This window comes from Zonotrichia leucophrys, chromosome Z (genome assembly GCF_028769735.1).
Source record: "Zonotrichia leucophrys gambelii isolate GWCS_2022_RI chromosome Z, RI_Zleu_2.0, whole genome shotgun sequence".
NCBI classification, from domain to species: Eukaryota; Metazoa; Chordata; class Aves; order Passeriformes; family Passerellidae; genus Zonotrichia; species Zonotrichia leucophrys.
The window spans coordinates 65,422,848-65,435,770 of NC_088200.1; positions in this window are offsets into that span (position 1 = coordinate 65,422,848).

Here is a 12,923-nt window from a genome sequence, read left to right on the forward strand (position 1 = left end):
ATTGGGACTTCCTTGCCTCAAGCCTGAATGTCATCAGTCTTAAAAAAAGTACTATTCCTGTAACTTGAAACTGGTTTTGTTGTCACTAATCTCAGTTTTGCACAGGAACATTCCCAGTATAGATAGTTGATTTTTTCTGACACATGAAAGAAGAATCATAATTATATATACCAGCTCAACAAATCAGCTGTTAAACAGTTCTAAGTTGAATCAACTTTCATGGAAAATGTTTTGAATCAGACAGACTCACTGGCATATATTTTATCAATATAAACTGTTAAAACAATTTTCAAGCACTTGTGCTGGCCTAGCAATGTAGGTGAAAAACATGGCATAATACTATCAAGTATGCTATGTGAGTTTATGATTTCACCTTTATGCCAGCCAAGAAGCAGCTTCTTTTGGAAATAAGCAGTCATTAATAAGGACTTCTCCATAATTTTCATGCTCTCTGTGAAAGGATGAAGAGATAATGGATCTCAAACACCTTTTCTGGTTTAATCTTCCTAAATATCTCTTGCATTACTGTAGTAGAAGAGGCAGAACATTGGGGTGAGAAAAATACCTGTGTAAAGTCTTTCTTCAGACAGCTCGTAAACTCATTTTCTTTCTTCCTGCATATGACAAAGTGCCCAGCTGGCAACTTAAATTCTGATTTATAAGAAAGGTCAGTTAATCCCAAGCAGGCGTTTTGCTAAATACCAAAATATCTCTTCATGTGTTTTCTCTGTCAATCTCAAGGAAGTTGGAAGCTTAAACAACAGAAAAGCTTACAGGCTAAGGCAGTGATACCAATTTTAATCACTATCAAAGCATTTTTTCTCCCCAGTATTGAATAGGTTATGGACCACAGTTAAGATTATAAATGTACAGAAGTTCTGCATTTGTTGCAATACTGTTCTTATAGACAAATTAGTAGACAAATAACCATCTTCTTCTATTGCATGACTGCTGTACTGCCAGGCAAACAGGACAGAGGAGAGAAAGTGCATTGAGAATAATCCTGCAGTCCCTACCAAACCTTAGCACTTCCCCTGAGGCCAGCATGAATTTTACATCAAGACTAACTCATTTAGAAATACCAGTTCTCCCCAGACATCACATGTCTAACTTTCAAAATACCAGGTTTTAAAAATATTCTTTAAAAGACAGCAGAAATATTATTTGATGGTTGTTTATTTTCCAAGTGTAAAGAGTAAGAGCAGCCTCCTCTGTGTCAGAAAAGAGGAAAAAACCCAACCAAATCAGAAAGTCACGACAGGGTCCAGAAAGCAAGTGAGGAAACTTTATTAAATTAATACTTGTGGAAACCTGTGTGTTTATCCAATCATATGAAATAAATGGAGCAGAAGTAGCAACATCAACAATTGATTAAGTAGACATTAACAAGAACACAAAGTATAAATAAAAGGAGATAAAAACTTGGTAATAGCCCAGAAGAAAATTGCTGAAGTGTCCAGAGGTAGCACGCCATAACCCTTTCTATATTAAAATAGTATATCACACCTGACAACAGAACAAGGAAAGAGAGAATCACAGGAAATGCTCTTTCATATTTGTTCTTAGTTTTTGTAACTTTCTGTGGCACATCAGAAACACTTCATGCAAGAATGTGCATCCTGAAATTTAGACTGGGGAAAAGGATCATACCTTTATTTAACCAAAACCTATGTTCGCCCCTCAACCATGCAACCATGTAAACACCATTCTAACTCCAGTGTAGATGGTACGTCATGGAGCTGAAAAAGTAGTGTGCGTGCATGTGTGTATGTGTGTGTGTGTGTGTGTATATGTATATATATACATATATATAGTCTAAAACAGAAAATAACTTGAGGAGAAGCACACCCAAGACGATTATTTTTCCACTTGAGAGTCTGGATGTTATTCTAGAGCCATGAACACGTAATGATTAAAGAGTTTTACAAGAACTTCACTCATCTGGCAGAATAATGATGATGCTTTTTAAAGGTCTCGTCTGAAAGGCCCTGCACTAAGCTTCACACTAATCCTTTTTGCTTTTGAAGTAATCTGAGCTGAACTCACTAAAATGTCAATGTGAAGTCCAAAAAGTGCAGACATATTTTTGAACAGAAAGCACAACAAAGTCTAAGTAATGTATAAACTTTTATTTGACTCTCATCTACGCTGTTTTATAAACTTACTTATAATTACTTTAAAAAATTACTTTAAAATTACTTTTAAAAATCTTAAATTACTTAAAAATTATTACCTCTCTTACTTAAAATGACTTAAAAAAAACAGGTGGCTATCTCAGCATTTTATAGCAGCTGCTACAGTAGTACACAAAGGGGAAAAAAAAGAAGAAAGTCCATATGTCTGACCGCAACTTGTGTTGCCGGCAGTCAGTGGCAGTATTGCATAAACTGCTTAGTCACCAATATTCCCAACACATCTCAGATCAAGTCATTGCCTACTTAAAGACAGAGCTTCAGACAGTGATCACTACTCAGAGCTTACTCATCAATCAGAAGAAAAAAAAAGATATTTGGACGGAAAGTCTAGAATATAATATTGACCATCTCCATATTGCTCTGGAAAAAAAGCCTGCTAAAAAAAGGCTTTTCTTGGTTTGAGATAATTGCCCAAAAACTCTCCTATGTCTTTTCCATGCCAACTGGGCAGAGCAGAGGTCGTGGGAGGGCTGGCATTGGCTGTGTGATGGAGCTGCAGCACCCGCAAGGAGCAGGATCACATAACCACGCTGCAGCTGCACTCACCTCCATATTTGCAGGTGTCCTGGGTTGACTATATGATGCTTTTATCCCCAATCGTCTCATTCTGTTTATGTTGAATAATAATAAGTTTTGTACCTTTAAGAGTGTTACAGAGAGTGAAGGGGAGAGAGAAGAAGCGCGCAGTTTGTTTTCAGACACTGCACCCCTCCTCCACATTCCTGCTCCTGACTGTGTTGTCTGCGGACAGACAGCGGGACAGAGAGCTCTTCTTTTGCTTTTTAGTTAGTGTTAGCTAGCTGAGGCAAAGAAGTTCCCTGGATTGTTTTTTTCCTTTTCTTTGGACCTCTTGGAACTGCTCTGGGCTGAACACCCAGGGGAGCACCGGCAGCTGCAGCTGTTGCCCACCGGGCCGGGCCTGGCCTGCGACAATTCCATCACTGAGGGACTGATCAGAGACTGAGTGAGCTGAGCTTCAACCCGGGGTTTTCTCAGGTTGTCATCTCTTTTAGAGTGGCAAGGGGTCTCATTGTTTTGATACTGTTTTGGTCTTATTGTTTAATAAACAGGTTTTTCCACCTTTCTCCAAGGAGGTATTTTTTCCTCCCGGACCAGCTGGGGGGAGGGGCCGATTGGATCTGCTTTTCCCACCGGAGCTCCCGAGGGGGATTCTGCCCTAAATTTGCTCTAAACCTGGACAGCAGGCCTGCATTAAACCCCTCCCAGCTGGAGCAGGACAAAGGTGGTTTTGTTATCCCACTCTTTAATTTAAGGACAAGATACTTTTACAACCTCATCAAGTAACTCTAGACCTACCTTTTCCTTTAGAAACTGTGTTGGTTGCAGACATATACAGCTACCATTAAAGAGCGTATTGATCTGGAAATTTCAAACACTGAATATAAGACGAAGTTAAAAGTTGAAGATGGGGGCATTCTTCAGCTTTGCTTTAATTTTTGTAGCATTTAATCTTCTTGTTTTAAAAAAGAAAAATATTAAAAGAAATGTCTCTGATAGTACTAATATTTATATAAATGAACAAGAACAAAAAGCAGAAATTATTAATATGAGTCAAAATGGACAATTAACATCCATTTTGTTCTAAAAGGAGAATCCTCAAGGTTCTGAAATGGTCCATGTTTCCTAAACCAAGTGTTTGTCAACTTCCGTAGGTCTTTGCTCAAGGATGTCTGTGAAAACTTAATCCAAGACATATCTGACATCTCTTCTAGAATTCATCATTGTGTCTATAACAAAGTTGCATTTTACAGTGTTTGATGACTTCCATATTTTCAGACTTCAACGCTTTACCTTAATTCAAACCTGCCAGTTGTAAATTTGCCACAAATTATTTTTAATATAACATAAAAAGAAAAAATATATTTTAAAAGAAAATATAAAACAAAGATTCAGCTCAAAATGAGTCCAAGAATATACTCTCAAGGAATGGGTGCGAACAGCTCTAAGGAATTTCAATCCAAAATTATTTTTATACCCCAAGTTTTCAAAGAACTTTCACAAAATCTGGAACTCAGGGTTTTCCCAATGTATGTTTTATATAACAGCAGTGCCAGGGTAGGGTCAGAAAAGCATTCTGAAACATCCATCTCTTCATTGTCTCTCCTGCAATTACTCTCAATTGAGTAGTCTTGTAAAAATCAGTGGGTCAGGAGTTCATCCTCTAGATTAACTGAGTGTCTAATAAAAGGCCTTAGTCATGAATAAAATTTTAATTGTTGCCAAAATTAAACAAAAATATGAGACCAAGCATTGCTGTTCTGTTTCCCAGCAGTTGGATCAAACACTTGCTCCACAGTTTTCTTGCTTCCTCACACTCTGTGCATTCCATACACATCTATGGAAAAACTCTCAGTGACTTTATGCCTTGGCAAAATGCAGCTGCAAGAGTACGAGACAGATGAGATGGGTTTTACTCCAAAGGGTTTTTAAAGCTTGTGTTTGAACTAGAAAACAAAAATTGCATGACATTTGAGGGATTTAACCGACATAAATCCCAAGGCAGCAGTTCAGGGCAATGTGTTAATTTGACTGGCAATTTTAAAAGCAGTTAAATGGCAATAGGAATTAAATGCCATTGAACTGGAAGGGTATAATGAGCCTAAAAGATTCAATATTCTTTGGGGAAGGAATTGTCCCCCAACTATGTAATACCATAACAATCTTTCAATTTAAAGGCAGAGAGTGATAGTTCAATTACTTTGCACTTTTCTCTTGCTTTTACTAGCTGAAAAGTGATTATTAGAGGATTTGTGGGGTCTGACTTTTGGCATCTCCTCTACTGTATGAGTAATAGACTCGATTTTCCTTTTACAGTGTAGTACTACAGGCCTGGGTATTGCTGCTGATATGAGTTAAGTGTGAGCCACACTGGTTTACACTTGCTGAATCCTCATGCTGGGTTTTATGAGAGTTTGATATCAGGTGGGACTACAGGGGAAGTTTGTGTGAGAAGCTTCAAGAAGCTTACCCTATGTCCAACAGAACCAGCAGTGCCAGCCACTGCCAAGGTGGGCCCAGCACTATCCAAGTGTTGGCAGCACCTCTGTGTGGGAACTCAGCACATCACTTCTAATGTCCAGAGTGTCTGAGATAACCCCTGGGGGGCTCGGAAATCCTGGAATGTTGCCAGAAGGGCTTGGTGGTTGGATTTTGACCCTGCACGGGATGTGCCACCTGTATGAGGACAAGAGGATCACTTGGGAATAAGTGGTGAAAGAATTGATTATTCACAGGATGAAAACACAGGTTTTGGGATTTTGGTACAGAGGGGTTTTTAGGACACAAGATGGAGGAATTAGGGCGTATCTTGTCCTTCTCCTCTTCTTCTTGTCATCTATCTTTGATGGTGATGCTGGCACTTTGGGATTGGTTCACATGAAATCTGCACTTGTTAATAAGGGTAAAAGGTATTGGAGGGTAAAGGTAAATATCTTATACGTAGTTTTTAGTATAAAAATAGACGACCGCCCAGTGGGAGGTCAGTGTGCCCATGGCTGTCTTCCTGGTCAGACCTCTGTCAGGCTGGGAGACAACTTTGTAGATAAGAATTAATAAACAATATTGAAGACACAAAAATCTGACGAGTGCACTCGTCCTTTGGAGCGCGGGTGGTTCCAAGGCCATTCTACACCTAACCAGGCAGAGACAACAGGCCGAGAACGGAGACCTCTGGAATAGTAGAGTTAAGGTGGGGAAAAGCCGGCAGAACTTTTGCTTACTACAATTGCAGCCAGAGAAGAGAGAAGTAAAAATATGTGGGAGCAGCCCTGCAGGCAGCAAGGTGAGAAGCAGGGGCTGGCGGCTCCAAGCACAGAGATTCCCCTGCAGCCCGTGGTGCTGACATGGCGAGGCAGCTCTGTCCCCAGGGAGCTCCTCAGAGGAGCAGAAATCCACCTGCAGCCCAGAGGGGACCCCGCCCTGGAGCAGATGTATTCCCAAGACACTGTGAATCTGTGGGAAGACCATGCTGGAGCACAGATCAGAACCTGTGGATCCACGGAGAGAAGAGCCCACACTGCTGCAGGTCTGCTGGCAAGACTTGTGACACCATGGAAAATCCACATGAGAGCAGTCTGTTCCAGAAGGACTGCGCATTCCACCAGTACCTTTCCTGATTAGCAAAAACCTTGCACTTGTTCCAAAAAAGTGTTACTGGTCTAGAATGAACCAGCAAGAAATATGCATTATCAAATTTGTAGGGTTATACCGTGCTAGAAGCAGACATATTTGAAAAATCAGAGGGCTGGGCTGTAGATTCTCTCCTGGGATGCTGGTAAGTAACACATGGATCCCTCCCAAGACATGATTCCTCAGCATAAGGGCTCTGGTGTTATATTCTGGGGCATAGACTCCTGAGAATAAGAGCAGTGATAGCCTCTATAAATCTGCACCTATCCCAAAGCTGACTGCTGTACCCAAGATCACCATCCTCCAGAGATGATACTTTAGAGAATAAGTGAGAAACATAGTAGGTGCTTAAATGAAAGGGTATCTCAGCAACACACCTTCTGTCCAAGAAAATGAGGTGCAGCCTTGGCTGAGAAGTTATCTGAGGATATTTTTTGAGCTAAACCTGCTTTGCAAAAATTAATTCTAGTTAAAATAAATTACTTTCCATGCATCTGTAACCAAATTAAGTTCTTTAGTTTGCTATAAATCCAGCCTAGGACACAATGCAAGTTTAAGAATAAATTACATTGGAGGAAGATGGACAGCTTTCAAATATTGCTAAAAATGTTGTTCAATTCCCACAGTGAAAATTTCTTTCTTTACTGGGCACTGTTAGAGGTATTTCTTTCAGATAAATTGCAAGAAATATAATTTGCATACATATTTGGAGTTTTTTTCTAAACTAACTTTAAATTTGTTTCATTTTCCTCAGAATGCACTACCCCACTCTTAGCACATGAGCAGTGTTACTGCCATGGGTCCATTGTGTTTAAATCTCCCCTTTTACTCCCACCTGAGTTTTCCTGAAAATGGAAGACATTACCTGGAAGGTATATTCCTCACACATTTTTGCAAAATTTAGGAAATAAAATACTACAACTTAAAGGGAGGAGAAAGGAGAAGACAAACAAATTTTTGTGTTGGTTTCCTCCTCCCTTAACAGCAACGGACTTCTTAAAACTGCCTGAGAGCAGTTTTAAGCATCCTGGGTGGGATGGGCACAACTTCTCATGAAGCTCAGCTTCATTAAGTAAGATTCTCATAGTTCAGTTTCTTTTGTGGTCGCAGAAACGACTAGTGCTTTTTTAATATGAAAATAGAGCTCAATGGAAACAGGTAGAAAGAAAAAACTGAATGAGAACCTACAGGTCTTTCTTTGATGGTTTCCCCCTCAACTTTGCAGCCCAACCCTTTCTTTCAACTCATGTCGTTCCATATTAAGTATGCTACAAAGAAACCTTCTGGGCACTGCATACATTTCAAACATTATCCACCAGCCAGGCAAAGGGCATCCAAAGGTTCAGCAGCACAAGTGTACTTAGAGGGAAGGAATTATCTCTTGCCTCCAAGGACAAAAAGAGGTGTGCACCTGGAGGGTATCATGTACTCTTTTATCTTCACTGGAAATAAAAAAGAGAGTATAGTGCAGAGATAATTTTCCTTTCCACTTAATTAAGTGAATACTTACCCAATTTATTAAATCAGCTTCAGAATTAAACATTTTTATATAAAATTTTTCACATTTTTGCTTTTTTCTTGACACACTTAGAATCACAGAATGGCCTGCTTTGGAAAAGAAAGATCATCCAGTTCTAACATCACCACAACAGGCAATGCCACCCACGAGGTTCAGGTTTCTCAGGGTCCAATTCAACCAGGCCTTGAAGACTTTCAGGGATGAGAAATGCACAATTTCTCTGGGCAAACTCTTCCTGTGCCTCACCATCCTCACAGTTAAGAATTTCTTCCTTACATCTTATCCACACTTCTTCTTTCAGTTAAAAAAATCTTTCCCCCTTGTCCTATCACAACATGCCTTTAATAATAAAGTGCCTCTCCCTCTTCCTTTTTAGTTCCCATTATGTACTGAAAGATGCAACATCTTTCAGTACAGCACCTTTCAGATTGCTGAACATCCCCAGATCCCCCAGCCTGCCTTCACAGCAGTGGTGCCCCAGCCCTCAGATCCCCGTGGTGTCCCTGCTCTGGGCTTTGTCAACAGGTCCATGTCCTTCCTGTGCTGAGACCCCCAGAGCTGGTCCTGCAGGTGGGCTCTCACCAGAGCAGAGCAGAGGGGCAGAATCTCCTCCCTCACCCTGCTGCCCACCCTGCTTTGGATGGAGCTCACAGGCCTGGCTGGCCCTCTTGATCAGCATAGTCTGCTGGTAAAATGTTTTTACAGGTCAGTGAAAATCTATGATCCACATTGCCTTGCATTGCCAATTTCAGTGTTTACTTCCACTTTGAGGAACAATATTCTGGACACTAAAACTGCAGATCAGTTACCAGACTCTGTGAGATGTCTTCCGAGACAGCATCTCCACAGCAGGATCAATGCCAAAGCATAAAATCAAAACCCAACCAGCAGATTTATTGTGTGAGAAGAGATACACCTGTAAAGGAATGACTGATGAAAAGACCAACATAGATAAACACCCAGTACCAGAATGAATGCCTATTAGCCAGAAAATCTGTAAATGATCTGTTAAAAATATGTGAGAGTCAAAAAGGAACATGAGAACAAAAAGAGTCCAGACCTAGTTTTCTAATGGTTTCAATGTTTTCCTAACTCACCAAATGAGAAGCCTATTCACACAACCTTGGCTACAGGCTGGCTCTTGGAGATTGGTGTGTGCCCATGCAATGAGAAATTATGTCAGCACTGTGCAGTATGACTGAGCATGGTACTGCAGAGCTTGACAATGGGGAAATAGAGAAAAATTGAGCACAATTATGTTGGGCCTTCAAATTAAGCAAAGGACTTTTGACAATACTGAAACACAATTACTTTGATGTCGGTTTGGTTTTAGCAAAGTTGCCCCCTGAAGCGTATAAGTGCCATCTCTACTGTGCTTCTCATGCTGATGGAAATAAAATTGTCTCATCAATGAAAGTAATTGCACATTTAAAAAAATAAACATACACCAGACTCAAGAGTTAGTTATGCACATATTTTAATAAAGATTAAACGGAGAATGACATTCCTTTGCATGAGAAAATATCTCATGATTCAGCAATCCCTGTCTGGCTCTCAAGCTCCATATTTCAATGCACAATCTTCTGTCCCCTTCATAAGCAGCCCGTGCTGGTCAATGCTGCAGACAAGACTGTGCGTTAAAATGTACCTTTGATTAGATTGAACCATCTATGACATTTTTCAATATCATAATTTAGATAAATACCTTCAGGGTTGAACTACTTCAAACCCTCTTTGATTCTATCAGCTGAGAAATTACTTACAATCAGTAGAACTTTAAAAATTTCCTAAAAGATTTGGGGACTTAAAGTGTATTTTTAAAGTAATTTTTGAAAAGTATGCTATGCAATATTCATGTTCCTTTGGACCTTACCAAAAGTCACTTTTGCTGAAAACAAGAATTAACACCATTTTGCTGTTTCATAAATCAGACATCATAAATTGCCTTCTTCCTGATAATTTAAAGGGTAAAAAATCCCCACCATAGCTAATGGAAGTAATAAAGTAATAGTAAGTTCACCTAAATACTTGCTTATATGTGCCATATTTTTAGAAATCATTACTAATAATAATAATCGGGCAGCAGAATCTTAACCATGGCCAGAAATTGCACAAGAAACTAGAGAAATAAAAAGGTAGAAGTATTATGATATGAAGAGAGCTTCTACGCATGTTTTTTCCCTGAATTCACTGTTAAAGGATACCATGTCACCAATATTTTAAGATGTAATATTTAACAATGTATCTGAGTGCTGCCTTTTCTTTCTTAGAATGTTCTTACTCATCAATTTCTTTAAATATTTGGGGGTTTGTTGGGTTTTTTTCAAAAATCTCCTCATTGAAACATTTAGAATATTAAATTTACGTATGGCTGCCTGTTTAAAATCTCAACTTTAGGTAGTCGCATCAACCTTTGATTAAAAGCACAAATGTAACTAGTTTTGATCCCTGACTCAATCAATCAAACTCTTAAAACTTCAAATTCCTTCTGTGGAGCCGGTTACTGATAACATATTTAAGCTTCACATTCTTCAGTAAACCTAAATTCTGCTTGATGTATTTTTTGTTCACAAGCTCACACTAAGACATACAAAAGCCAAATATAACAGAAACACAAATGCTGACATTCAGCAATAAATGTTCATTACAGGAAAAGTTAAAGAACCTTGTTTTTATCAAACACAACCAGGAAAACTAACTTTAAAATGTAAATGAATGCTTAATTCATATTTTTTACATCCCTCTCTGAATAATGAATTGGTATGAAGTGATACAGTCCTGTTAGTACATCACCCTATTTAGGCAAGCAGAATGTAGGCATTTCAAACACAATAACAATATTATTTTTTAGACTATCTTGTGTCATTTATTTATCACAGCTGTTCAACATGAAAATACAGAGGACTCCTGGCTGTCAGTCACAGCCATTGTGCACGAATATCCAAGACTCAGGCGCACAGCTGGCCATAACCAATTCAAGCTATACGCTAACAAAATAAAAAGTACGCTAAGACAGTGTGTTATGCTCCCCGGCATCATACACAACCAAAAGAAAAAGGAGACTTCTGCTGAAATACTAGCATACTTTATGGAACAGCCTTCCTTGAAAAATGTCTTTACTGTATTGTTCCTGAGACAAGTCCTGGATGGCAACAGAACAACCATGAAGTATCCATATTTTCCAAAGTGCCAGTTGCAGCACTGCAATGGGAAACAGCTGTTTCAGGATGACTCTCCATAGTCCTGAAATAATATGCAGACAAACACATGTAAATAGATGAATACAAGCATGAAGTTGAAAACCATTTTAAAGGAAACTAAAACATTGGTAGAGAAATGTATCTAATAAATTGCTTACATTTACATAGTCTAGAATGTATTCAATCAAATACCCCAAACTCTATTTTTACTTACAGAGAAACAAAATAATTCAGATACTTTGATATTACTGAGTATTTGAAGCATTGTGGTGAAAGTAATATTTTTATGTAAGCAATTAATAAACATTAATTTTTGAGATTTGCAGCACATACAGTTTAAAAGGAAATGTTAAAAAAGAAGGCACTAAAAAATGTTTAAAAACCCAAACAAACAAACTCAATCAAATGGTCATTGTTATTTTATTTATGGATTTCTACTATCCTCTGTGGCAATTACACATTTAAATGTTAGCTGTCTGTTGATATCCACATTAGTGTGTGATAAAAACCATAAAACTCTCATTAAACCCATGAAAGTGGAGAAGAAATAAAATTTACTTGCCATATCCATTTAGAATTCCATTGTTTTTGTAACTCATTAAGAAGACACACAATTACATTTGCGCTCTGCCTCAGAAGTTGTTACAGATGTCTGCAGCTTTGGTAAAGAGAGGGGCTTAGTGGAAAAGCAAACACTTCTCCTATTATTTCCCAGAAATTTTACTTTCCCTATAAAATCACTTCTTTTCCAATTTTCAGCCCAAATTATTCTTTTTTATGTTCACTAGTTAAAATTAATAGTTTTCATTTAATTTAGAGTAAGACATATATATCCAAACCTTCCTTGCAGCAGTTCTGGTACAAATGCTTCATAATGTTTAGTCTTTTATGGGTGAGACAAATTGCCAAAGGAAGACACAATCTCTATTTGCCAGTGACATATTTTTGATAACCAAAAAAAAATTTGTCAAAAAAGGGTTTAAGATAAAATTGCACTCATTTCCAAAAAAAAATTCCTTGTGATTATGCCTTCTCCCTGTCATTTCAAGATTAATAAATGTATCCTCCATAATTTTTAAAGAATGAAAAAACTGAATAAAAGTTAGTATTTTGTATAGCGAAAGGAACCTGTAAACCTCTGTGACTTAGTATTCAGCATCATTTTTGCTGCTACTATTTTTATAAAGTTCTGGAGAACAAGACAGTTGTGGTGAGCTTACACTCATCCTACCTCTGAGGAGACTGCCCAAGGCTTTTCTTAGTCAGCAACACTGACACAATCCTTATGCTGTGATAGCAATAACTTACTGTTTTTAACAAACGGCAGCCTTTGTTCTGAGGGGACTCGTGTCCCTCTTGGCTCTGTGACTTATCAAACACCGAAGACATCCAATAGTGCTTTAAAAGGCACTGCTGGATATACCTGATTGCCAAAATGTGGGGTTTTCGTTCTAATGTGTAAAACCTCCACTCTCATTTTGTGCCTGCTTACTTTCCATATATAACATTTTGCATCCCTCTTCACCATACAAGACAGACAAAATGTGTATCCAAGAAATCATCTCAACAATCCATGAACAATATTTCTAACAACAAATATTCTATTAAGCTACTTTTACCCAACTGTAAAGTTAACTCATAAAACAAACAAATAAAAAAAGTTCTACAACATGTACATAATTTATGGTGAAACATATATTTATTACACTTTTTAAACACCTAGCTTATATCTCAACACCTCTAAAATTGTAACACCTTTAAAGCAATAAAGTACTTTGATTCTTATAGATATATCTTTGGACTAACTAAAGACATCAAGAACAAGCAGCATTTTACCTTCTCCCGGAGAAACTGCCTACA